The sequence below is a fragment of the Palaemon carinicauda genome, chromosome 3, assembly GCF_036898095.1.
Source record: "Palaemon carinicauda isolate YSFRI2023 chromosome 3, ASM3689809v2, whole genome shotgun sequence".
Classification (NCBI taxonomy): Eukaryota; Metazoa; Arthropoda; class Malacostraca; order Decapoda; family Palaemonidae; genus Palaemon; species Palaemon carinicauda.
The window spans coordinates 85,840,144-85,862,800 of NC_090727.1; positions in this window are offsets into that span (position 1 = coordinate 85,840,144).

A 22,657-nucleotide genomic window follows, 5' to 3' on the forward strand; every position below is an offset into this window, starting at 1 on the left:
GTCGAAGTTCTAGCATGAGGCATGACTTTGAACATGAGAATCTAGGACTTCGTGATGACACTAGTCGAATCGTGTGTCGAGATCAAGGACGCCTTCGTTCTGATCTCTTGGATCTAGAAAGGAGGTTTGTTCTAGGGCAAGAAACATCGGGGCAAACATGCTCAGCAGGAAGAGACTTGTTTTTCCCTCAGAATGGTCTCTCAACCCGCAAGTCTGTCAGTCTCTGGATGTTGTGGGGCAGGCCTGTAACAGACCTTTTTGCCTCCAACTGGAAGAAGAGGATCCTCCACTGCTGCTCCCTAGTCCTGGACGAGGAAGCTGTAGCAGTGGACTCCTTGATGGATTGGACGGGGGTGGACATGTTTGCGTTGCCCCCGTTCGAGATAATCAATCTGGTCTTCAGGAAATTCGCTCTCCTCGATTCAGGGCGAATGATCCTAGCGGCTCCATTCTGGCCTGCTAGGGAATGGTTTTCGGAAGTGATGGGCATGTTGATGGACTTCCCAAGAAGACTTCGGCAAGTCCAGATCTTCTCAAACAGCCCCACTTCGAGAGGTATCATCTAACCCCATTGCTCTCAACTGACTTCCTTCAGAATGACTAGAAGCTTGTCAGATCTCGAGGCTTTCCGGCACAAGCGACGAAATCTATTGCCAGAGCAAGGAAGATCTCTTCACAAAGAGTCTACCAATCTAGGTGGGAGACCTTTAGAGCTTGGTGCAGGCGGCACAAGTTTTCCTCATCCACTACCTCTCTGAGCCAGATTGCAGACTTCTTCTTGTACCTCAGACAGGATGCTAAAGCTAGCTGTATCTACCATCAATGGATACAGCAGTATGCTCTCGGCCGTCTTTAGGCATAGAGGCCTAGAGTTGTCCCAAAATAAAGATTTGCAGGACCTCATTGGGTTTTTTCAGATGACATAATAGGTACTCTTAAACCTGGATGTGGTGTTTAAGTTTCTGTGGCCGCAGGGGCATGAAAACAATTAGAATAGCGCCAACGTTATCCCTGCGTGTCGTAAGAGGCGACTAAAAGGGACGGGACGTAGGGGCTGGGAACCCCCTCTCCTGTATAAAAAATCCTGTGAGACTTTATCAAAGAGATGGAGCTGGGGGGAGAGTGACTACTCCCCGCACTCTAGTTTTGGGGTGTTTGAATGTGCGTGGATGTAGTACGATAGAGAGTAAAAGATGTGAGATTGGAAGTATGTTTAGATGTAGAAGGATGGATGTATTGGTCTTGTGTGAGACAAAGATGAATGGAAAGGGTGGAGTGATGTTTGGTGAAATGTCTGGTAGAGTGTCTGGGATTGAAAGGGGAAGAGCGAGAGAGGGTGTGGCTTTATTGCTGAGTGAATGGATGACAGGTAAAGTAGTGGAATGGAAGGAGATATCATCTAGGTTAATGTGAGTAAGGGTTAGGTTGGGTAGGGAATGTTGGGCGTTTGTCAGTGCGTATGGGCCAGGTAGTGAGAAAAGTGAAGAAGAGCGGAATGAGTTCTGGAATGAATTAACTAGGTGTGTAGAAGGAATTATGTAGTTGTCATTGGTGACTTAAATGCTAGAGTGGGCACTGGAGAGGTAGAAGGTGTCATTGGGAAGTATGGCGTACCAGGTGAAAATGAGAGTGGTGAGAGACTGGTAGATATGTGTGTTGAACAAGAGATGGTAATAAGTGCTAGCTTTTTTAAAAAGAAAGATAAAAATAAGTATATATGGGTAAGAGTGGCAAATGGAAGAGTAGTAGAAAGGGCATTGATGGATTATGTGTTGATAATTAAAAGAATGTTTGGAAGATTGAAAGACGTGCACGTGTTTATGGGTATGGCTAACGGTATGTCTGATAATTTTTTGGTGGAAGGAAAATTAGTTTTAGCAAAAGAGTGGGGGAATAGAGTAGGTGGATGTAAAAGGGAGCTAGTGAGGGTTGAAGAGCTAATAAAACTGGGGGTAAAAAGTAAATATCAGGAAAGGTTGAAAATGGCATATGATGAGGTGAGAGTAAGAGAAACTGGTAATTTAGAGGAGGAGTGGAAGTTAGCAAAAGAAAATTTTGTTGGGATTGCAAGTGATGTATGTGGCAAGAAGGTTGTTGGAGGCAGCATGAGGAAGGGCAGTGAATGGTGGAATGAAGGAGTGAAGGTAAAAGTGGAAGAGAAAAAGAGGCCTTTTGAAGAATGGCTGCAGAGTAATAGTATAGAGAAGTATGAAAAATATAGAGAGAAAAACGTGGAAGTAAAGCGCAAGGTACGTGAGGCAAAGAGGGCAGCTGACCTGAGGTGGGGTCAGGGACTGGGTCAGTCATATGAAGAGAATAAGAAGAAGTTTTGGAAAGAAGTGAAGAGAGTAAGGAAGGCTGGCGCAAGAATTGAAGAGACAGTGAAAGATGGAAATGGAAGGTTGTTAAAAGGAGAGGAGGCAAGGAAAAGGTGGGCGGAATATTTTGAAAGTTTGCTGAATGTTGAGGATAATAGGGAGGCAGATATAATTGCTGTTGCAGGTGTTGAGGTGCCAGTGATGGGAGATGAGAATGAGAGAGAGATTACAATAGAGGAAGTGAGGAGAGCACTAGATGAAACGAGAGTAGGAAAAGCATCTGGTATGGATGGTGTGAAAGCTGAGATGTTGAAGGAAGGGGGTGTGACTGTACTTGAATGGTTGGTGAGATTGTTTAATATGTGTTTTGTGTTGTCAATGGTAGCAGTAGATTGGGTTTGTGCGTGTATTGTACCACTATATAAGGGTAAGGGAGATGTGCATGAGTGTTGTAATTCAAGAGGTATTAGTTTGTTGAGTGTAGTTGGAAAAGTGTATGGTAGAGTAATGATTAATAGGATTAAGGATAAAACAGAGAATGCAATCTTGGAAGTACAGGGTGGTTTTAGAAGAGGTAGGGGTTGTATGAATCAGATTTTTACAGTTAGGCAGATATGCGAGAAATATTTAGCAAAAGGCAAGGTGGTGTATGTTGCGTTTATGGATCTGGAGAAAGCATATGATAGAGTTGATAGGGAAGCAATGTGGAATGTGATGAGGTTATGTGGAGTTGGTGGAAGGTTGTTGCAAGCAGTGAAAAGTTTCTACAAAGGTAGTAAAGCATGTGTTAGAATAGGAAATGAAGTGAGCGATTGGTTTCCGGTGTGAGTGGGGCTGAGACAGGGATGTGTGATGTCGCCGTGGTTGTTTAACTTGTATGTTGATGGAGTGGTGAGAGAGGTGAATGCTCGAGTGCTTGGACGAGGATTAAAACTGGTAGGCGAGAATGATCATGAATGGGAGGTAAATCAGTTGTTGTTTGCGGATGATACTGTACTGGTAGCAGACACGGAAGAGAAGCTTGACTGACTATTGACAGAATTTGGAAGGGTGTGTGAGAGAAGGAAGTTGAGAGTTAATGTGGGTAAGAGTAAAGTTATGAGATGTACGAGAAGGGAAGGTGGTGCAAGGTTGAATGTCATGTTGAATGGAGAGTTACTTGAGGAGGTGGATCAGTTTAAGTACTTGGGGTCTGTTGTTGCAGCAAATGGTGGAGTGGAAGCAGATGTACTTCAGAGAGTGGATGAAGGTTGCAAAGTGTTGGGGGCAGTTAAGGGAGTAGTAAAAAATAGAGGGTTGGGCATGAAAGTAAAGAGATTTCTAGTTCTATATGAGAAAGTGATTGTACCAACTGTGATGTATGGATCGGAGTTGTGGGGAATGAAAGTGATGGAGGTACAGAAATTGAATGTGTTTGAGATGAAGTGTCAAAGGAGTATGGCTGGTGTATCTCGAGTAGATAGGGTTAGGAACGAAGTGGTGAGGGTGAGAACGGGTGTAAGAAATGAGTTAGCGGCTAGAGTGGATATGAATGTGTTGAGGTGGTTTGGCCATGTTGAGAGAATGGAAAATGGCTGTCTGCTAAAGAAGGTGATGAATACAAGAGTTGATGGGAGAAGTACAAGAGGAAGGCCAAGGTTTGGGTGGATGGATGGTGTGAGGAAAGCTCTGTGTGATAGGAGGATAGATGTGAGAGAGGCAAGAGAGCGTGCTAGAAATAGGAATGAATGGCGAGCGATTGTGACGCAGTTCCGGTAGGCCCTGCTGCTTCCTCCGGTGCCTTAGATGACTGCGGAGGTAGCAGCAGTAGGGGATTCAGCATTATGAAGCTTCATCTGGGGTGGATAATGTGGGAGGTTGGGCTGTGGCACCCTAGCAGTACCAGCTGAACTCGGCTGAGTCCCCGGTTAGGCTGGAGGAACGTAGAGAGTAGAGGTCCCCTTTTTGTTTTGTTTTTTTGTTGATGTCGGCTAACCCCCAAAATTGGGGGAAGTGCCTTTGGTATATGGATGGAAGAAATTTAAACCTATCTCGCTACCCTCTTCATTTTGACTCTAGCGAATGCCAAAAGGTCAGCGAAGTCCAGGCGATTGGGAAGAGGGTGAGCTTCAATCAGGATAGGGCAGTTTGTGTCTTAAGGTTCATCTTTCTCTTAAAGAGCGAGAACCCTTCGTAACCCTGTCCTACGACGTTTGATGTCATTAACCTCACGAACCTAGTGGGTCGAGAGAAGGAAAGACTCCTCTGCCCAGTTAGGTCCCTCAAGTTTTTTTTTTTTTTTGGCTCACACTATGAACGTGAGCTGTGCATCCAACTTGTTATGGTGTTCAGTGAAGATCCGCCAAAAACCCCTGTCTAAGAATGCTTTGTCCTTTTTCCTGAGGGAGAAAATTAGGGAAGCCCACCTCTTATGTGAGGAGGAACACTTCGCCCTGTTGAAATTACGGGCTCACGAAGTGAGAGCCATTGCTACCTCTCTGGCATATAAGGAATATATGTTAGTTAGGCTATTCATGGATGCAATTTTCTGGAGGAGCAACTCTGTCTTCGCTTCTCATTAACTTAGAGAGGTGAGAGTAGACTTTGGCAAGTGCTATACCTTGGGCCCATACATAGCTGCAGTTTCTGTATTAGGCAAAGGAGTTAATAACCCCACTCAACCTTAGTTTATATGCATGTATGCGGGTTTGTGTTTTTATGATAGTCTGAGGACTTCGTCTTGTGGTGCGGTTCCCTCAGTCTAGATAGATAGTTTATGTCTATGTTGCAGTGTTAGGTGGTTAGTTTTAGTAAGGTTGCAGTTTGTATTATATGGGGCGAAGGTAGTTTCTGAAGTCTAGTCAAGTTGTTGGTCTTATCCCTTTGATAGACTCGATTGAGTTTTTTGCAGCATTGCAGGCTTACTCCTGGATAAACACTCCTAAGGGAAAGCCACTCTAGAGGCTGTACCTTTGAAATCAGCTACCTTAGCAGGCAAGGAATCAAGGTGTTTTTATCTCCTACAACTCTTTTGTTGTTTCCCCAACGATGTTTACTGTCTGTTTCCCTCCTCCAAATGTGTGAATCAGCTATATATATATATACATATAAAAGCCAGGTAAGTACTATTCATAAAAATGGAGTTTTTATGATAAAACAAAGTTTTATGAATACTTACCTGGCAATTATATATATATTCGAAGGCCCACCCACCTCCCCCAGGAGACAGGTGGGGTATAGATAAACTGAAGTCTTGGACACGGGAATGATTCCTTGGACCACCCTGTGACGGGTGTTACCACCTACCTCCCAACCACCACAAGGCGGTTGCCTCGTTTTGAAAAATTCTGCCGATTTAGAGATATCAGCTATATATATATAACTGCCAGGTAAGTATTCATAAAACTTTGTTTTATCATAAAAACTCCATTTCTGGGCTCGAACCTGTGCCGCCCAGTGAATAAGCTCCATTTAGCACTTATTCTTAGGTAATTTACTGCTAAATATACCAGAGAAAAAATGTAAAGGAGTGCTAGGTTAACTAGCTCGCTCACCTATTGGTGTCGGTATAAAATTGGGCGTATAATCCAGAGGTCCCGCACTATTTAGATTCATCCACGACAAAGACCCCAATAGAGGAGAGCCGTTCAACCTCACTCGGCACCACCAACTCTGCATCCGCTCAGAACCCAACTCCTTTTTAGCACGCCTTTATGGTAACCCGCTTTTTTGTGCTCTCGTGTTTTGCTTATTTTCCTTTGGATTATGGATTCTTCATCGGTTTCCCAGGAGATACCGTCTAAGTTAAGTACCAAGCTATGTTTTGCTGTGTTTTGAGCAATCTAGATCGTTTAATGTTTAAATTATAGGAGTTTATTCTCTTCGTTCATATCGATCTTGCTTGATTCCGCTTACAGTTGGTACTCCTGTTTTGAGAGCTTTTAGTTTCACTCGTGGTGTTACTAAGTGTATTATTTTTATTATTAATTAATTTTTATATGTTATTGTGAATATTCATTATTTAGCGTTTAGAACCCTCGTGGTTCATTTTTAGGGCCGATATCAGTTACGTATCGTTATGGCTTGCCGACCTTCGTTACTAGGCGGCAATTTTATTTTATAAGCCATCAGGTGTTGTCCTTTGTGATTTATTTATTATGTTATGCCTTGCCCTAAATTTTTTATGTGTATATTTATATAATTTTCAACGCTATTACTATTATAATGAATATTTGTGCTTATTACTCCGTTTGATCTGTCTGGTTGGGGATCGTCAGTTGGTAGCCCTGCTGCTCCGTATCACGTGATCCTCCCCCAAGCTCCCCCTCTCGCTAGGTGGGCGGCTAGGCTTCTCTCCCCCCTCCCCTAGGGGACCGTTGCCTTCCCTCCTTTTAGAGGGGGTAGTTCAGTGTTTATGGAATTTGTCCTCCGGGTGTCCCGGCGGGTTCGTCTCTGTCTAGACGGGTTGGCCACCGGTCAACAGAGTTGGATCCCGGTGCACCCTATTTTATATTCACCTATCACACTTTTATTATGTTATACGAAACCCTCCGGGTTCGGTTGGCGGTTCTTATCTACAGTTCCGCCCCCCTATTAATTTATAACAGTTCCTATGATTATATATGATTATATATGACAGATCACTATCCCGGAGTTCCTATATGTATTGGTTTATGGATATACTTTTATTTCCCGGCCCGGGGCTTAACCTCGCTCCGGGAAATCAGACACCATGTGTCTTAATTCTTTGTTGCATCCTTTTTTATGATCCCGGCTCGACCGGAATGGATAGCTATACTCTAGTCTTAAGTTAGACTTATGTTTAGGCCCGGGTCCTCCGGATCCGCCCCTACTTAAGAGTATTACAGTTAAGCTCTAGTCCTAAGTTAGACTTATGTTAGTCCCGGGTCCTCCGGACCCGCCCCTACTTAAGAGAATTACAGTTTCTCATATACTATTCTTTTTATAGATGGTGCATTGTCAGACGACGGCCTGTGCGGCTGTTCTTCATCAGCCTTGTGGCCATACCGTATGTCGGTCTCACGCCCTCTGCGGAGTTCAGCTGGAGGACATCGTGGTCTGGCACCCTGATAACTGTATGGTCTGTTTTGACCTCATCACCACCCTCGGATCTGATTCGGTGAGTCCCGTTGGCTATGTTGCCTTCCTAATTATTTTACCTCTTTTGGTATACATACACTATTTAGTAAAGATTTCTATGGTCTTGAAGGACCACTGGGAATCTTCCTTTTTATAATTCCCACTATTATTTCAGGCATCCCCAGAGCAGAAGACTGCGGCTCGGGCCACACTGAAAGTGTGGGTTGGGGGATTTGCCCGGAACATGAAATCCAAACAGCCTTACGTCCTATCTGAAGACTACTGTGCCATGATCTACCCTAACGCCAAGTCTTCAGCCGCTGTGGCTAGGCATGTTGCGGCTCCCATCATTGCCCACATTGATGCCACCATAGCGGGATTCATTGACCAAGAACAAGATCCGTTGGATGCCCCCGGAGATCTGGAAGACAATGTTGCTTCCATGAACTTGGATGTTGAACCCATGTTATTGGATGATCCGGATGCAGGTAGGGTGGTAAGTGAGGCAGGTGTTACCGGCGCTGAGATTCCTATCCTCAGCCCCGCTCTTTCTTCTTCATCTGATCGCTCTTCTTTTCATGGTTTTTCTGGGGACCGTGATTCGTCTCATCGATCACACCCGGTTCCCCCCAAGGATAAGTCTACATCTAGAACCTTACCTAAAGCTCGTAAGCCCCACAAGGCTTCCCATAGTTCCAAGCTGAATACAAACCCGTCATCTAAGGCTTCCGGCTCCTCCTCTAAGTCTCACGACCCGGTAGTACAATCCGCCACTTCTGCTCCTAGCCCGGGCCTTTCCGAATCAGCCATGCTTCGCATTGTGTCGGAGATGCAAGCTAAGTTGGTGTCGGAAATGCAGGCCAAGATGGACACGATGTTCTCTAACATCGGTCAGAGACTTGGGGCATTAGAGCAAGGTGCTCCGGAGCGAGTCCAAAGCTCTCTCATCCCGGATGCCTCTAAGCTCCTGCCGTTTACCAAGAATAATCCTTGGCGCATGGCTCTTCATTCCCCATTCTCAGACGGGATGTTAACATTGGAAGGTCTTGGCACTCGTCCTCTAGAGGACTTTGAATTCTTTCCTCCTGGTCTGGCATTTCCATTTCATGGTTATGCCAGGCTTACCGAGGAAGCTCTGGTTCGGCTGGATAAGGTCCCCAAAGAGACTGTCATCTTCCCAAAAGAACAAGCCCAATCTGTTTGGGCTAGGTTCCTGAATGATATTGGTTGCACCAACACCATGTTGACGCCTTATAAGAGTTCCTTCACAATGTTCTTAATGGACAAAAACACCGTGACTCCATGCGTCAATAAGGTAGCAGAGCTCGCTTTCCAATATGCTCTGGAGGAGAAGCCCTTGCCTCCCATCCGAGAGGTGGATCCGATCTCCCTCCTTCTTCCTTCAGGTATTGAGTGTTGGGACAATGTCCATACCACTTTTACCTCTGGCAAGCTATCAGCGGACTGTGCTTCAGTTATGTTTAGTGAACGGCTTCCCCGTCTCCCGGAATCCCTCATTAAACAGGAGTATGATTCCCGCCTACGTGTTGGCCGAACTTTGAACTTGGCCACGTCTACGGAGTCGATAGCCTTAACTTATGATACTGAGAGTATCTTTAAGTCTCTCAATAAGGCTACGTTGCAGTCATTATATTACGATCTTTATGACTTCGCTATTGCTAAACGTAGGTGTCGCAAACACGTCCTGGCTGAGGCGACTATTAGGCACGAGCCTAATAAGCTTATCCGGTCCTCCTGCTGGGGTTCAAATCTCTTCCCTGAGGATCTTGTGGAGGAAGTCTTGGCAGAGGCCACTAGAGTCAATCAGAGCCTTAAAGCCCGTTGGGGTTTGACTCCTAAACGGAAATATGACCCCGCAAATTACCAAGCCCGGGGTAGGAAGAAGCTCCGCCCGTATACCTCCACCCAGTTCAGGCAACAGCAGAGTAGTTCGTCCATTTTCCGACAGCCTCTTCCTCCATCTCCTGCTGCTCCTGCACAGCCTTCCACCTCTCAGGCTCCTTCTTCGGACGACTATGTCACCGTTCTGCTCCCTAAGAGCCAGCTTTCTGGTGCCTCCACCACCTCTCCTGCCTTTAACCAGTCTTATGAGGCTCATAGCTCTTCCCAGAGTTATAACAGAGGTAGAGGCTACCACCGTGGTTCAAACCAGAACAGAGGTAGAGGAAGATTCTTTCGCAAGGGAAAGAACTTCCGAGGCGGACGTGGAGGCAACTCCTCAAGCCAATACTGAGGTGCAGCAGGTAGGGGGGAGGCTTTATGCCTTCCGCAACAAATGGAGGTTCAGTCCCTGGGCTTTCAGTATTATCTCCAAGGGACTGGGGTGGAGTTGGATTCAAGGGCCTCCTCCTCCGAACAAATTTCATCAACATTCCACTCCGGACCTAGTCGAATTTGTCCAGGATCTGTTACAAAAGAACGCCATACAAGAAACGAAACACCTGAAGTTTCAGGGTCGGCTGTTCAGTGTCCCGAAGAAGGATTCGGACAAGAGAAGAGTGATTCTAGACCTATCCCTTCTCAACTTGTCCATTCAATGCGACAAGTTTCGAATGCTTACCGTCTCGCAGGTGCGGACCTTACTTCCCCGTGGGGCCGTCACCACCTCTATCGATCTTACAGACGCCTATTATCACGTCCCGATAGCGAGACACTTCCGTCCGTATCTAGGCTTCCGCCTAGGGGACAAAAATTACTCCTTCAAGGTGATGCCTTTCGGGCTCAACATCGCCCCAAGGATCTTCACAAAGTTAGCAGAAGTTGCTGTTCAGGAACTCAGAAATCAAGGAATTCAAGTAGTAGCCTATCTGGACGACTGGCTCATTTGGTCAGACACCTCCCAAAATTGCCTAAAAGCCACTCACAGAGTCATCCAATATCTTCAATCTCTAGGCTTCCAGATCAACTTCAAGAAGTCCCGTCTTCTTCCGAAATCAAAGTTCCAATGGCTCGGCCTGCAATGGGATCTTATATCTCATACTCTGTGTCTTCCCAAACCCAAGAGGTTAGAGATTGCAAGGAACACCAAACGCTTTCTCAAAGACAAAGTAAGTTCCAGACGACTCCAAGAGAGGATTCTGGGGTCCCTTCAATTTGCCTCAGTGACGGATCTACTTCTGAAGGCAAAATTGAAAGATATCAATCGTGTCTGGCGTTCGAGGGCGAACCGGAAGCTCCGGGACAGGAAAGTCCGCCTTCCTCCCATTCTACGGGAAAGACTTCTTCCTTGGACAAGGGCCAACAATCTGTCAAAGTCAGTTCCCCTTCGATTTCCGCCTCCGAAGTTAATCATTCACACGGACGCATCCCTATCAGGTTGGGGCGGCTATTCTCAGCTCAGGAAAGTTCAAGGTCTTTGGTCTCCCTTATTCCGCCAATTTCACATCAATGTGCTGGAGGCCATGGCAGTTCTTCTAACCCTGAAACGTCTCGCTCTACCCAAGAGACAACACCTTCGTCTGGTCCTCGACAGCGAAGTGGTGGTCCGCTGCCTCAACAGAGGCGGGTCGAAATCAGGGCCTCTGAACCATGTTCTATTAGCCATATTCTCCCTAGCAGCTTCGAACCGTTGGCATCTTTCAGCTGTCCACCTGGCGGGAGTCCGGAACGTAGTGGCAGACGCCTTGTCCCGGACCTCCCCTCTAGAATCGGAATGGTCACTCGATCTAAAGTCATTCTGGTGGATTCTCTCTCGGGTTCCCGGTCTCCAAGTGGACCTCTTCGCCACGGAGTCCAACCACAAATTGAGAGTATATGTGGCTCCCAATCTAGACCCTCAGGCTTACGCCACAGACGCCATGTCACAGAATTGGGACATCTGGGAAAGGATTTATCTCTTTCCCCCGGTGAATCTTTTACTGAAAGTCCTAGACAAACTGAGATCCTTCAAGGGACGAGTAGCCTTGGTCGCACCCAACTGGCCCAAGAGCAATTGGTATCCTCTCCTGCGAGAGTTGAGACTATATCCTCACCCGATACCCAATCCGGTTCTGTCTCAGATAGTACAAACACGCGTTGTGTACGCTTTCTCAAACATTCAGAGCGCCCTAACTTTATGGACTTCATGAAGTTTGCGGCCATGCATGGTGCCAATATCGATCCTCAAAACACCCTGTTCCTAGAATCAGATAAACGGGATTCCACCATCCGCCAATATGATTCTGCGGTTAAAAAGTTGGCAAAATTTTTGATAGACTCAGACGTGCACTGTATGAACTTGAACCTTACAGTCACTTTCTTTAGAACTTTATTAGAATCAGGTCTGGCAGCCAATACTATCACCACTATTAATTCTGCTTTGAAAAAGATCTTCCTAGTGGGTTTTAACATAGACTTAACCGACTCTTTGTTAGCTTCAATTCCGAAAGCCTGTGCCAGACTGAAACCGGTTACTCGTCCTACCCCGGTGACCTGGTTCCTTAATGATGTACTCAAATTGGCTTCTGATACCATTAACAGTTCTTGTGATTACATTCCCCTTCTCAGGAAAACACTTTTCCTGGTGAGCTTGGCTTCCGGGGCAAGAATTTCTGAACTGGCAGCCTTGTCGAGAGACCCGGGTCATATTGAGTTCCTTCCTTCGGGAGAGGTCCTTCTTTCACCTAACAAATTCTTTTTGGCTAAGAACGAAGACCCTCAGAATAGATGGTCCTCCTGGAAAATTGTTCCCCTCACGCAAGATCCGTCTCTGTGCCCTGTTACTACTCTTAGGTCTTATTTATCCCGGACCTCCTCTAACTCCTCGGGGCCTCTATTCGTTAGAGAACAAGGCGGTACCATTACCATTAAAGGGATCAGGCAACAAATTTTGTATTTTATTAAACAAGCTAGCCCTGACTCTTTTCCTCTTGCACATGATATCAGAGCGGTTGCTACTTCGGTGAACTTTTTTCACCACATGAATTTTACGGACCTTTCCAGGTATACAGGGTGGAAATCACCGTCAGTGTTCAAGAAACACTACCTTAAACATTTGGAAGCCCTAAAATTTTCTACAGTAGCTGCAGGGAGCGTAGTTACTCCCAGGGAACTCACATGTTAATTCCTTGTCATTTTATCTCTCCCCCTTACCTGCCTCATTTATACCCTATTTGTATTCGTTGGTTTCGCACCTGAATACTATTATTATATTTGTAAATTTTTAACTCCTGAGTATCTGTATATATTATCACTCACGGCATTATTATACCTTACCTTATTTGTCAATTGTTCTACCAAGTGGATTTATGTTCCTGTTAAGATACCCTTATAATTGTTTTTGGCACTCATCTCTGATTAAAGCAACTTGTATTTCCCTTACGCTTATGTTTTTTCCTTTATTTTGCAAGTTTGGTGACATTTCTCTTGTATATATTCACTGGGCGGCACAGGTTCGAGCCCAGAAAAGGGATTTTGACGTAGAAAAAATCTATTTCTGGGCGAGGGACCTGTGCCGCCCAGTGAACCCTCCCAGCTCCTCTCCCTTGGAGTCCCCAAACTTTGGGTGCTAAGGAGTTGGGTTCTGAGCGGATGCAGAGTTGGTGGTGCCGAGTGAGGTTGAACGGCTCTCCTCTATTGGGGTCTTTGTCGTGGATGAATCTAAATAGTGCGGGACCTCTGGATTATACGCCCAATTTTATACCGACACCAATAGGTGAGCGAGCTAGTTAACCTAGCACTCCTTTACATTTTTTCTCTGGTATATTTAGCAGTAAATTACCTAAGAATAAGTGCTAAATGGAGCTTATTCACTGGGCGGCACAGGTCCCTCGCCCAGAAATAGATTTTTCCTACGTCAAAATCCCTTATTTAGTGAGGTTTAACTACCCATTCCGCTAGTTAGCGGGCGTAGGGGGTTAGCTTGCTACCGCTCCCTCTCACACACCGGTGATTTAATTTACTTTGCTTCTGGCTCGGATGGTAAACAGTTGTTGCTGTTTTTCATCCTCACCAAGTTATATTTTGAACTGCCATTAGTGCTTTTTGTTTATGCTTTCTCTTTAATAGTGTGTGTTTGTGTTGACTTTTGCGACCATGCATACTTGCCCTGGACTTGAAGGCCAACCCTGCCGGACCTTCATGTCAGCCATGGACACTAACTGCCACACCCTTTCTCCCACCTGCAGAGGTTAACGGTGTGATTGTGGTAATAAGTGCAATGAGCATCGGAAGTGGGCTGCCTCCCAGTGGGAAAGATTTTGGCGAGGGCGAAGGAAGAAGTCAAATTGGGATATTTCTCTTTCGAAGGTTCCTTTGTATGAAGGGAAAATAACAAGATCTCTTCTTCTGTCTACCGACCTTCCTCCGAAGCTCCTACTCGTTCGGGTTCTTCTGAGAGACCGTCGAGCAGTAATGTAGACTTTAATTTTTGCCAACCCTCGTCCTTGAGAGAAGGTGTTGCTTCCCCTAGCGAAGTGGCCCCACGTCTCCCCCCCCGGGTAAGGCCTTGTCTATGGGTTCTGTGTTACAGGTGTTGTCGTCCTTGCGGCTCCCGGGTCCGCAATGCAAGAGTGCAGCCGTCGTTGACTTCTGAGTTGGATCCTCTAATTCTTGTCGATGTTGTGGTGTCAGAGGCGTCTTCTGTGGCCGCTGTCGACGCCCCTGACCCTCTAGACTCTCCTGCTGTTGCCGACGACTACGTTTCCCCTGTTCTGTCCATCCTTCGAGGGGGAAACTAAGTCCATCGTCTGTCTCTCATATGAGTGGTTCTCCCGTCGGGTGAGTTTTCTCATAGAGACTCCTCTTCGGAGGACTGCTGCTCAAGGTCAGCTTCCTGATCCCACGTCCCAGAGTTCGCCCTCTGCTTTGACTTAAAGGTTGCCCTTCACCATCATTGAAAAGGCTCTTCAGCCTCTTCACAGCCGTCGCCCACAGAGGAGCTGCCACTTCAGTGGTCTTTTGGCCCTCGATTTTCGCCCTTTCCTGTTCCTTCTCCTGACGACGCTGCGGCTAGTCCTCGGACTTCAGCCCTGGACTTTTCTGCATATGGTTCGTGATCGCCATTGGTGGATGTTCGCCCTTCCAAAGGGCACATCCCTGTTCCAGTTCGACATTCCAGTCGACCTCCTGACCTGTCGTTACTGTTCCCATCTCCTGTACATCCTCGGATGCTCTACCTAAGTGTAGCGGAGCGCAACTCTCTCCAGCTTGCCAGCTCCTTGCAGTGCACCTGTGCTCTCCAACAGCACGTCAGCGCCAGCCTGCACTCAAAACTCTTTCCAGAAAATCTTTCTCTCCACTGAGTCAGCGCTTTCCAGAACATTGACGTTCCCTTGACCGCTAGCCTTCTCCTTCTCATCCTCAGCCCCCTCCAATGCTCCAGCGATCTCCCGATTGCCAACGCTCTCCAGCACAGCCCTGTCCTTCCAAAGAGTAGTGTTTGCCAGCTCGCCAGCACTCACCAGTGCAACTCCACTCTCCAGCTCAAGCTCGTTACCCTCTTAATGAGAGACTGCCTTGATGAAGTCATTGAGCTTCAGCACGGCATTTCATTCCCGTGCTGAAACTGTGTGACGGGCAAGAGGGCTCTCAAACTTGGGGAAATTGCTCCCCCAGTTCGAATCTAAATTTCTCTCTTTTACCTTTTTCTTTTTCTCAATATTACTTCGACCTTATCCTAATTTCACAAACTTTCTTTAGTCTTGCTTTCCAAACTCTATGAGAAAAATTTCCCTCATTATATGTGTGTATATATCATGTACATATATTTTTATTATTTTTTTTCTTCTTTTCTCCTATGGCTTGGATGTTTTTACATCCATTGTAGCCCCGGCGGGGATGTTCATACATCCTTTATTGCTGCCTGCTTTGATGAGTGGGAGGAGGTGTCACGGTTGGGAGGTGTTTGCATTCAAAGCTATATGTGAGAGTATTGGATGATTTCAGCCATCCCGATGATGGTTTGGACCTTTTTGGCGGAACTATTCTCAAGTGTTGGGTCTTCGGAATCCAGGGGGATCCAATGCTTGGGGTAGGACTCTCGGCTTTTGGCCGGAAGCCCGTCATTATAGATATGGGGAGGATGATTCCATAATTTCTTGGTCTCAGTCCTAACAGGCGGGTTCAGCTTACACCTGTGCCTCTATATCTGTTTTGATGCTATCCTTCGGGTAGGGTATGGAGTGGACCATCTGGGAAGTATACTCTCATTGTGCCGATAGTGGAGAGTGCAAATTTCCTTTCCGACGTGTGATGGCCTAACATTCTCGAGCAGGTACATCAAACTAACTCTTTTCTCTCTCTTTGGTATAATGGATTCTTTAAGGAACGAACCCCCATCCCCTGGATACGCTGACTCTCCCCCGGCACTGTTGACGACCTCTGCTAATGTGATAAGGGATAGCTCTGTTGATGACCTCGGAACGGGAAAGGACCATTCTACTGATATTTCTATATCGAGTAATTTGGGTAACACGAGGAAACTTCGAATCCTCCATGTTACACAAATTTCAATAGAAACAAATTATGATGATCTATGTAAAGCATTTGAATGCTATGGATGCATAAAAGAAATAAGGATGAAACTTGAAGCTGAAACTTGGGATTCATGGATATCTTATAGTAGTTATGACGAAGCATTTAGTGCAATAAGTAATTTGAATAATATTAAAATTAATAACTTGAATGTCGCGGCTGCTCTCTGCGATAAGGTACCAAAAGATTTAGATGTGTACAGGCCTGCCGATTGGTTGGAAAAAGACGCAGATATAGTCATGCCCTCCCAGAGAAATCCAAAACCACCGATGTGGCTTATAGCTAAATCAAAGGGGGTTACAGGGAATTATTTTAAAATATGCAAATTGATTCAGAAAAAAGTAGGAACTATTGCACCAGGCGATATATCTCGTTTCGGAAAAAATAGTTTCCTTATCCATGCCAAATCCAGTACACAGTCGGTAATATTGTCCAATATGAAAATAAGTAACGATGACATTAAGTTAGATGTCAAACCCCACCTAAATTTTAGCTACGGAAGGGGCGTAGTTTTTAACAGAGATCTATATGATTTTACAGAGGAGGAGATACTGGCCATGTGTCCATTAAATGTTTGGAAAGTTCATAAAGTCCCAGGTACATCAATGATAATCCTTACGTTCCAGGATGCTGATGTACCTTTTCATATTATTATCGAGAACGAAAGGATTAAAGTAAGACCCTTCAAGCAGAAGCCATTGCAATGCTTTAATTTTTTAAATTTGGGCACCCGTCCAAAGTTTGCAAAAATGAGAAGATGTGTGGTATTTGCTCCAAATCTTACCATGGAGAGTGTGCACTTGGAGCCAGGTGTTTAAATTGCAGCTCGAATCACAAATCCACAGACAAGATCTGCGAGCTATATAAGTTAGAGGAAGCTGCCCTCAACAAATCAAACTTAGAACACATAAGTGTGACCCATGCCAAAAGTCTATTAAATAAATCAAATACATATGCTAAGGCATTAAAATCAAACCAATCTAGCACTGCCAATAGCTCAAAAAAAAGTATACTATCTGACAAAATGTCAAATAACAAGGTAACCATATCACCTCCTGAGGCTTCACCACGGTGTATTAACACTAGGTCATTGCCCATTGCTGTACAGCCTTCAGCCGCCATTACAAAAAGTAATACAAACCTCTCTCAGGCCATGTCCTTGCCTGATCTGATGGAGGTTCCACTTAAGACTAACTTACCTGATGCACCTGTTGTGGGAAAGGTGCAAAAACCTCGAATCCCTCCATCTATTAATCGCAAAAGAGAGAGACCTCCATCTCTCTCTCCACCCTCCATTAGAAACGTTAAGGTTATGACATCAAATAAATTTGATGTTTTGTCTGTTGATGTTTCTAATGAACCAGAAGATGGACTGAATAAATCAGAAATTCAAGTTGAGGTCCACCATCCACCTCAACAAATAGATAAAAAGAATACAAAGAAAAACACCAACGTTAAACCCAACATAACAAGACCACCTCTGAAGAAACCTACTGGTAATAATGTTAAATTAAAAACTGCTAATGGGAAGACCTCATCCAAGATGTCTTCCAGAAATAATCCATAGTTTTCTCCTCCATTTTGCAATGGAACTGTCAGGGTTTGAGGGCGAAATATGAAGAACTTAAGCTCCTAATTCATGAGCATTCCCCCATAATTGTATGTCTACAGGAAAGTATGCTTGATTCTAACACTCCTACAGTAGTCCTCGAGAGTATGTTAGATATAGAACACCATATAATCAACAAGCAGGGAGCTATGGCGGAAGTCTCATGTACATTCGTCGAGATGTTCCCCAAATACCCATGTCTATATGTACAACCCTACAGGCAGTTGTTGTACAAATTGATATAGGGAGAAAATATACAATATGCTCTTTGTACTTACCTCCAAATAATAATATTTTATATGATGATTTAGCAGAGGTCATTCAACAACTCCCTCAACCTTTTCTCTTACTGGGAGATATGAATGGTAGACATCCTTTATGGGGTGATATTTTAGCAAACACAAGGGGCAATATTATCTCATCAACTGTGGAGAATGAGGATGTGGGACTCCTTAATACAGGAGAGCCCACACACTTCCATGTTCAGACAGGTACTTTGTCATGCATTGACCTTTCAATTGCAAGCCCTAACTGCCTTCTTGATTTTGATTGGAGGACATTAGATGACTGGCATACTAGTGATCATGCACCAATCATTATAAACACCAACAAGGGTCCGCCTTTGCAAAGATCGCCACGTTGGAATCTAAACAAGGCAGACTGGGTTAACCCTGGATAGGTACGCTCCTCGGACACCCCTTTAAGGGTATACTCGGACGCGCGCGACCCCGACGCAAAAAAAAATTCTTGAAAAATCTGTTTTTGCAGTAACCTCCTTTTTTTTTGCCAAAAAAAAGTTCAATGAATGCTCAAAACTACTGTAAAGATAAATACTACTCATCTGCTGAAAAACTATTTATTATAAATATTTTAAAAAATTAAGTAGAAAAATAAAAAGACCTTACATAAAAATTCATAAAAAAAAAATTTATACATATATACACAAATCCTTTTAGGAATTGATTCTTGAATGTTTAGGACACATCTTGATGTATTTTGGATGAAGTCGGACCCATGGAGGTGAAGATCTGAAATGACAAAAAAAGGGTAACTTTTTTTGACCAAAAAAATTTGTCCAAATTTCATGAATTTTTTTGGGTACCCAAATGAAATAGGAAGTGGCTAATTTTTTTAGGGAATAAACATATGTTATCCTAAAATAGAAATATGTAAAAAAATCTTCATTATTTTGTAAATTACATTTATATCAGGGGCCATATCTAAAGGTCATTTTTTGAGTACTTAGAAATTTCGTAAAAAAATACATATATTTAATATATAATATGATATTTATGCAGGTAAAAATATACCAAAATATCACAAATTCTATAGGGAACAAGAATATATATAGATAGGGCAACTTACGCTTCGGATATGTCCACAAAATGGCCGCCAACCACACTGACTCAGACTCCCTAATCTGTCACCTGAAATGCAGGAAGGGTATGTCAATTTCAAGGTGTTATTTACTAATCTAATTATTCTTGGATATGCATAAAAATTTTATGGTGGATTGCTGGATGATTGTCAATTATTTTACGACTATAAAATTAGAATTCTGACCCAAAAAAATTTTTTTGAAGGGAAATAAAATCGAAAAAAAAAAATGTAAAACAACATAATATTTTAGCTAAAAAAATTTGATGATATTCAATCAAAAAAGAAGTAAACAAAATTTTCCGACAAATAAACATCTAAATGAATCATTACTCTGTGATAGTTCCTTAGTACGTAGTAATTTTGAAAGAAATGAGAAAAAACGAAAAGTGGCAATCGCAGGAAAATCAAACACATACCTATATATACGCCATATCTAGCTAAAAATAAAGATAGGCATGGGTAACCAGATCATCTAGAAACTCTTTACAACACTATAAAAATATAAGTTTTGCGACACTACTTGCCAATTCCTTACGGTAACATGACTAAGCAAAAAAATGCAAAACAAATAAAAAGGGGCACTCGCGGAAAAATGGCCAACATTCTAATATACGGCATTTCAGAAAAAAAAAATTTCAGCCACGTGCTGGCAAACCATCAAGGAACATTTTCCGACAAATAAACATGTAAATTAATCATTACTCTGTGATAGTTCCTTAGTACGTAGTAATTTTGAAAGAAATGGGAAAAAACGAAAAAAAGCCAATCACAGGAAAATCGAACACATACCTATATATACGCCATATCTGGCTAAAAAATAAAGATAGGCATGGGTAGCCAGATCATCTAGAAACACTTTCCAACACTATAAAAATATAAGTTTTGCGACACTACTTGCCAATTCCTTACGGTAACATGACTAAGCAAAAAAATGCAAAACATAAAAAGGGGCACTCGTGGAAAAATGGCCAACATTCTAATATACGGCATCTCAGATAAAAAAAAAGACATGCACGTGTTAGCCCAACCATCAAGGCACACTTTCTAACAAATAAACATGAAAAAAAATCAATAATATACGGAAATTCCTTACTATGTAGTAAATTTTTACAAATATTGAAAAAAAAACAGAAATTGGCAACCGCAGTTAAATACCCCATATACCAATAACTACGTCGTATCTGACAAAAACAAAGTCACGCATGGGTAGCCAGATCATCTAGACACACTTTCCAACACTAAAAAAGCAAAAGTTTTACGACACTATTTGGCAATATCTTACGGAAAAATGACTTGGCAAAAAAATGAAAAAAAATGAAAAGGGCACTCGCGGTAAAATGGTCCTCGTGGTGATGAACGACATTTTAACTAAAAAAAAAGTCATGCACATGGTAGCCAAACAATCCACCAAGACTTTCCACAACTGATAACCTATACAAGTTGCACCATTCTACGACAATTTCATAATACGTAATAACTTTGATAATTATGCAAATTACCTTAGAAGGGTAAACTCGGTCGCGCTCGACCCCGACGCGTCTCAGAAATCGGGGAAGGAGTACAACTACAGCAACGCACATCTGGACACTACTAGAGCGTGTAGGCGAGACACCTACTGCAGGTCGATCACCCACAAATTCAGTCACGGGGGTGAGTCACGTGAGAAAAACCTCTTTTTTTTTGACGCTCGGGGTCGCGGACGACCCACCGTACCGTTCCAGGGTTAAATTTTCCGAGCTAAGTGAAATCGAAGGGAGAGCAGAACAGTTTGAAAGTGTTGATGATGCCATAGACCTACTGAATGGAACTCTTCATACAGCAGGAGTCAATTCAATTCCCAAAACAACAGGGTTATTCAAACGACGACCAGTCCCGTTGTGGTCTTCAGAACTAACTGCACTCCACAGAGCCACAAGAAGATCTCTAACACGATTGCGTAGACGCAGAACTGATGAGAATTTAACTATGTACAAGAAATGTAGAGCACAGTTCCGTCGTGCCATGAAAGAAGCAAGGCGCCAAACATGGATGTCTTTTGTTTCCTCCATTAACAGTAGAACACCACCATCTTCTGTGTGGACGAAAGTAAAAAAGATAGCTGGCAAATTCACCCCCAACCCACCACCAGTGTTGAAGGTGAATGGCCAGTATGTAACTGAAGCAAATGAAGTTAGCAATGCCCTGGCTAATCATTTTTCAAATGTATCCAGCAAGTGTGAAGGAGCCCCTGGTCACCAGTATAGGAGCACTGAAGAAAAGAAAATTTTAAATTTTGCAACAAGTAGGGAAGAGTCGTATAATTCTCCTTTCACTGAAAGAGAATTTGATTCCGCACTTGCTCATTGCAACGATACAGCCCCTGGACCCGATGGAATTCCATATGCAATGATTAAACATGTACATTTTAATACAAAGCTATTTATTTTAAGCATTATCAATAGAATATGGCATGATCATAGTTACCCAAGTGTTTGGGAACTAGCCATTATTTTAGCCTTTTTAAAACCCGGTAAAGACAAGTTTTTAGCAGCAAACTATCGTCCTATTGCATTGACATCTTGTTTATGTAAAATCATGGAGAAGATGGTCAATGCAAGGCTGATATGGTACCTTGAAAAGAAAGGTATTTTATCACCGATTCAATGTGGATTCCGAAAAATGCACTCAACGACTGATGTGTTGATACGACTTGAGTCTTCTATTTGTGAAGCCTTTGCTTCCAAACAGCACCATGTTACAGTATTTTTTGACCTTGAAAAGGCATATGATACGACATGGAGATATGGTATTCTTAAAACCATTCATGAATTGGGATTGAGAGGAGAGCTGCCACTATTTATTCAGGCATTTCTTTCACGTAGAGTTTTTCAAGTGAGAGTGGGGGAAACTCTATCAGAGAGTAAGTGCCAGGAAGAAGGAGTTCCTCAGGGTAGTGTGCTGAGTGTAGCCCTTTTTGCACTAGCAATTAATGGGATATCCTCAGCCATTCCCCAGGATGTTCTCTCAACATTATTTGTGGATGATCTCTCAATATCATTTGTTGGCACTGGAATGGCAATGGTTGAGAGAAAAATCCAACTCTCTATTGATAAAATTATCCAGTGGGCTGACGTGAATGGATTTAAGTTCTCGTCAAGTAAAACTACCATTGTCCATTTTTGTCGTATCCGGGGAGTACATCCAGACCCGGATATATACATTAAAGGTCAACGGATACCATGTGTATCGGAAACCAAATTTTTAGGTTTTATATTTGACTGTAGACTTACATGGGTTTCTCACCTAAAAGCGCTAAAAGCTAAATGTGTTGAAGCTCTGAATATCTTAAAAGTATTGTCCCATACATCATGGGGGGCAGACCGCAATACTATTTTAAAATTATACAAGGCCTTGATTTTTTCCAAAATTAGTTATGGTTGTGAGGTATATTCTTCAGCCACCCCCAGCCGGTTAAAAATATTAGACTCGATACATCATGCAGGTATTAGATTGTCTACTGGAGCTTTTAAAACCTCGCCTATCCCAAGTCTTCTTGTTGATGCTGGAGAGTTACCTCTAGACCTTTACCGAATGTCTTCCATTCTTCGGTATTGGTTTAGATTGCAAAGACTTCCTAACTCTCTAGCCTTTCAGATTGCAAGCCTTGTAAGACACGCATCATACTTTGAGTTGCACCCAAAATCTGCTCAACCTTATGGCTTTCGGGTGAAACGATTATTAAATAGTCTGGATATAATTAGCCCCCTGTGGCCGCGGGGGCATATAAAAATTAGAATAGCGCCAACGTTATCCCTGCGTG